The sequence below is a fragment of the Patella vulgata genome, chromosome 2 (genome assembly GCF_932274485.2).
Source record: "Patella vulgata chromosome 2, xgPatVulg1.2, whole genome shotgun sequence".
NCBI classification, from domain to species: Eukaryota; Metazoa; Mollusca; class Gastropoda; family Patellidae; genus Patella; species Patella vulgata.
The window spans coordinates 9394865-9400885 of record NC_065880.2 but is presented as its reverse complement, the minus strand read 5'-3'; the positions used below and the strand labels follow the sequence as shown (position 1 = coordinate 9400885).

Below are 6021 nucleotides of genomic sequence, written 5' to 3'. Positions count from 1 at the left end.
CGTTTATTACGTTCAGTATTATTCATTTATATATTTTAAAATTAATTACTATTATTAGTCTTGTTGTATGGTTAAGAACAAGCGACAATCAACTTACGCAACATTTTAGTAGCTGAAAAGTGTCCAAAATTGTGTCAACTAACAAGTCCATAACAAAATAATTCAAAAGTTCCCAGTGATTCCAGGGAAATTAGCATCCAATCTTCGGAAATATCAATTTTTGTAAATGTTTAAAGGGTAATAAATGGACAGGTTGCTTTGATTTATTTTCAGTCGCTTAATATATAATGACTACACTTATTATTAATGTATTTTTCATTAATAATGGACAATGTCTAAAAATAATGGACAGTTTTCATTAATAATGGACAGTTTTCATTATTAATGGATTGTTTGTTTTAGACAACAATCCACTCCTCATTATGATGGATTAAAAGAACAAAGGATGCCATCGGAGCGATGGTTTAATATCAGTCTAACATATTATACTTAAAAGTATTAAAATAAGTCTATAGAGTTAATGTATAATATTATAATTTACATCATGGTTAAACATTATATTGTTCTGATTGAACATGAAGCCAGTTGTTCTTGTCAGTCTGTAAGAATGGTCTGGATTGTAAAACTGTTTAATGTATTTTGTATGAGGGATGTTATAAAGATAGATCAGAACATGGTAAGCAGGGCCGTAACTAGAGAGCAACGAGGGGGGCGGAAAGTATTCTCAGGGGTGCTGAAAAATTGACGGATAATGCATATCTATGGTCGACAACTTTTTCACATGGGGGGAGGGGGAGGGACGAACCCTTAGTTACTATGAACCTGGTGGTAAGGGTATCCATATAGTTATTCATTAACTCACGTAAAGTAACCGTTTATTTTTTATTAATTTATACCAACAATATTTTTAAAAACATCACTCGGCATTCCTCGCCCTCCCACGAGCCCTAGTTTAGCCGGCAACCCTGAACAGAAATGAAATGAAATTATTTTTTTTAAATGGGGTTTAATGTCTACTGGACACAAACTATGTCATGTCGGGTCTAACATACGGTTCAATTTTATTTCAATTATAGTTTGCTTGCGCGTAGGCGTCTTTAGCAGTGGAAGGAAACCGGAGGTCTCTAAAGGCGACCCTACTTTGTCACGTACAACTGGGGAATCGAAACCACGCCAGTTGACTCAATGACACAAACCTTATGATACAGCGCGCACACGCTAACCATCAGGCCATAATGTATGTTTAATTATGGTTACCTAAAAACTTAATTCTCAAATCACCCCCGTCAAAATGTAATACATTGTAGAATTAAATATTCCAAACTATCACTTGACCATAGAACTAACTAGTTCTATGACTTGACAAAGTATTTTATCTACATTAAATTTCCCGTCACTTCCAATTCACACACCTCTAAAATTTCACTATCTTTAGTTACTCTGACGTAACGTCCCATAGTGACGTCATCACATTCAAATGTTCGAGCAGTCATACCGAAGATACCTGGTATAAATTTACAGATGATGGGCGTGGTTGTTGTAGTAGTTGGATCAGACTCATAAACCAATATATTTACATTTTTCATTCTTACATAAACATCTGAAAAATATATACATTTTTCATTCTTTTATAGTAATCTGTAAAATAAACATATTAGATACAAAACAGTTACTTTATTTATATAAAATAGTTACCGATAATTAATATATGTAAAACTTCTAGCCAACCATGGCATGTCCATTTGAAAAAATCAGAATAATAAAGATACAGAAAAACATATCTACAAAAGTGAAACAGAATAATGGAGAAATTATCATTTCATCACAGATCTATCTGTAGTGGACATACTTACATTCATATGCATTGAAACAGGAATATGGCGGCATCATTAATTAGACTTTATTTGATAAGGGTTTAAAGGACACGGGCATGTTATGATATATTATTATAATATCAACTTACCTCCCAGATCATCTCTGCGATTCACTATGGTAACACTGGTAATGTTATATACATGTTCAAGATCAACTTGTAACCATGGATTATAATCAGCATGGTCAGTAAGGCTGCAGCTTGGAGACTGAAGAATATCACCATTTCTACTACCATCCACAGCCAGTGATGATGGCCGCCAAGTATATCGAGTTGTGCTTTGTACAGTCGGTTTACCCAAGGCAATGTTCGGTCCATCTGAAATTATAAACACTCATATATTGCAAGAAAACATTATAAAACGGAATCAGGGTTTAGTATATACATGTTGCACCTTTAAGAAATGTTTTGCGTCCATTCTTTTTTTTATTTGAACATATAAGATGAAGATGGACAATAGGTATCGACGAACTTAACCCTTTCAGGTCCCATCATATAGTAGATACAATGTTACAATGTAAATGTGTATTATGGTCAGTATTACATTTTAAGTCAGGTTTAGGTAGCTCTAAGGTCGGGTTGAAGAAGTGCAGTCTTATAGAGCGGGGGCCCAGGGGGGATCAACCTAGCTGAAAAGTCTTCCAATTTTTCTCCTACATATATCTGGTACCATCAGAATGTAAGTCTGCCGGGCTTCTGGTGGTGGGTGTGGTATTCCACGCCCAAAATACAATGCCCTCCAACCAGGCTAGATTAGCTCAAAAGCGTACCACATGAAAATTGTACAGCAGTGTACCTACATGTACGTCTTCAGGTATTACAAAAACACTCATGATTCCTGTGGTGGTACTGAACAACTCCAAACCTGTTTTAGGTGTTACAGATTTCAGCTAATCTAGAGTAGCTGTGGTCAGGAAATTAGATAACTCTTGTCAACGATACTCCCCCACTACAAATGTCGGGCAATTACATAGCTCTGTCAGGGGTACCCCACCACTAAAAATGTCTGTCAGGGTGTCTAGGAACAACTTAACCCATCACATTACCCACTTTATTATTAAAATACAAATTACAGAAAATTTCTAGTAAAATGATGATCTTTCATTCTTGTGAGGAATAGTAAATTCCGCCTTAGCCAGAAAGTCTTCATAAACTGGACATGCTCTCGTATATCGGTTCAGGTAATTGACAGTAAGTTAAATCAACGGAAAACCAACATTATCCCATGTTTCACAAACAGAGCGCGGGTTCACTGATGAGAGAAATAGTTCAGAGACAATGGGCGTATTTACAGATATGTCAACACAGAAAATGGGGCGAATCGACTCCAGAATTATAATATACAAAAAACTTACTTGGAAATCGTTTACATCCGTTCACATTACACGTGTTCTGTGGACCAGAAATATCATCAACTAAAAGATAAAATAATCGTTATTTTAGGGATAGAAACTGCTTAAAAAGTGTTACATTATAAGCCATATATAAACAAAAACAGTCCGATATTTGATAAGGAGCAGGTGTTTATACACCCGATTAGATTTTATTACATACTTCGAGAAGGTATTTGTTGAGTAATAATACCTTCTAGTAGTTTATCGAGGGCTGGCCGTCCTTACTGCACGGTACAAATAAAACCTTCTAGTAGTTTATCGAGGTTCGGGTGCTTCCGGAGTCCAAAATGGCCGCTTTATATAAATGAGAATTTTGGGGATAACTAACCCGAACCGTAACCCTAACCCTTTTTAAAAGACTGAACTTGGGTCTAATTTAGTTTTTACTTCTCTTAAAAGGGTTAGGGTTAGGGTTCGGGTTAGTATTCCCCTAAATACTCATTTGTATAAAGCGGCCATTTTGGTATGAGTTCTGGCTTGTTCTGGAATTTGTTGCTTCTAGTGGTGATAATATTTGTACCGTGCGGTAAGGACGGCCAGCCCTCGATAAACTACTAGAAGGTTTTATTACTCAACAAATACCTTCTCGAAGTATGTAATAAAATCTAATCGGGTGGTTTATACATATTGTAGCCAGATATTGTTAACGCCTTTTTTAAATATACTCTTCAAAATAAGAAACGCATAGTGACATTTCGTCGTCGGTGTACCCTCGCTCTACCATCGCCTCGTTGCAGTAGGTACCGTGACTCATTGCTGAATCAAATTGTTCCCCAGCGTTGCTGTAGCCACACCCTGTGTGTCTAAACCCATTGAAGTCGGATTTGACAGTCTGGCTTGTAGGCGCTTACGGACTGTCTGGTCTGAGATCCTACGTCGTCCAGGAGTTGCTGCTGCAGTAGAGGTCGCTGTTGTGAACCGTTTCCGCAAATGACGTAACCGGATGTGACGATCCAGAGCAGGTGAGGTCACTCTTGTTTGGCCTAAGCTGAGCTGGGCGGTATCTATCCCAAAGGCGAGAGATAGTACCCTGGGAAATATTCAGCAGCCTGGCTACATCTGTCTGGGATTCACCTGCTTGTAACCGACCGATAGCGTTGTTGCGTTGGTCTTTGTTCTGATGTGGCATCACTTGGCTCGTTGAGTGTTTACATGTGCAAATGAGTTTGAAAAAGCCGAGTACCCCGGGAGTTTAAAGGCATTAGATTTGGGTTTGATGCGAAAAGCTTGCGAAGTTGTTAAACTCATGTGTCTTGGTTCAATCAAGCGAAAACAAGTTTCGGCAAATAGTATGACCATTTACAATTAGTGACCCTACATTTAAAACCAATCATGAATTTGTTTTATCCTTACATACTGACATTAAAAACAAGTAAGATTTATGGAAGCAACGACCTCGTTCAAATAAAACAATGATGAAAAATGGGCTATGCGTTTCTTTTTTTTTTAAATTTGTATATATTATACGTTATATTTATAACACTTTTGTCATGGCTATTTATTGTTTGTTTCAATGGTGCTAAATATATCTATAAAATAATACAACTCACCTTTATGGCCTGTTATCTCAACTTCATATAAAGTCATAAACTTTGATTTCTCAATAAAAATCTTAACAAAACGTCCCATAACCCCATCTTGACATTTGATTATAGTAGGTCCAGTTGGTAGAAGTCCAGGTATGAAGCCACAACAGATAGGATTAGCTGAATTGGTATCCACGGGGTTAGAATGGTACAGTTCGATGTTTACATCATGTAAACGTTCAGCTAAAATAAATATTATATACTGATCAGGAAGGTTAGCATGTGCGCGCTGTATCATTAAGGTCTGTCATTGAGTCAACTGGCGTGGTTTCGATACCCTGGTTGTACGTGTCAAGGAGTAGGGTCGCCTGTCCAACCTCGTGGGTATTGAAATCCAACCGAACCATATGTTAGTCCCGAAATGACAATTCTCGATTATTTTGCACCACGATGGGTTGGGTGGACTAATTATCTAACTAGTGCGCTTTAGGTCATAAGGTCGGACATTGAGTCAAGTGGATTGGTTTCTATGCATAAGTTAATTATTTAAAATAATATTAAACGACGTGTTAAAGTCGTTTTCGAATTATTAAACGCAAATGGATAACATTTTCATTATAGTAATCACGTATTGTTACGGTGCGATAGTTATAAAATATTAATTATTAGTCATAATGGCGTGATCATGCTACAAATACATTCTTTGGAATATGTATTCTAATTAAAGTCAGCGAAGAAATGTTTTTTGTCTTTGACAAGAATCATTTAAATGAAATAAGCCAACTGTAACGTTTTAATTTGAACAATGCGTTGTATACTTCGATTTATTTATGGTATCCATAGCAACAAGACAAAACAAAGGTTAGATAAATATAGAGTTCAATGAAATTAAGTAATTGGCCACCATTTTGGGTCATTTCTGGACTAACACATGGTTCAACTCTATTTCAATAATTCGCTTGCGCGTAGTGGTCTTTACCAGTGGAAGGAAACCACAAGGTTGGACAGGCAACACTACTCCTTGTCACGTACAAGGAATCGAAACCACGCCAGTTGATTCAATGACAGACCGTATGATACAGCGCGCACGTGATAATCATTCGGCCATCCACCCCCCCCCCCTCTATTTTAAAAGAGTATACTTACGGTATTGATCTGAATCGAGTGTATTATGTATGGTGACATATAATACATGGTAAATATCGGATAAATCCACCATGAAGTATGG

General features: G+C 36.9%; 1 long non-coding RNA gene across 1 annotated transcript; it reads right to left on the bottom strand.

Annotated features, from left to right (window-relative positions):
- Window positions 1–2056: 2056 nt before the first annotated feature.
- Window positions 2057–5013, bottom strand: LOC130010618 (uncharacterized). The gene is made up of 3 exons (XR_008785904.1): window positions 4818–5013; window positions 3229–3288; window positions 2057–2191 (listed from the first exon to the last, which is right to left on the bottom strand). It is a non-coding gene; the product is annotated as an uncharacterized LOC130010618 (long non-coding RNA).
- Between the last annotated feature and the right edge of the window lie 1008 nt (window positions 5014–6021).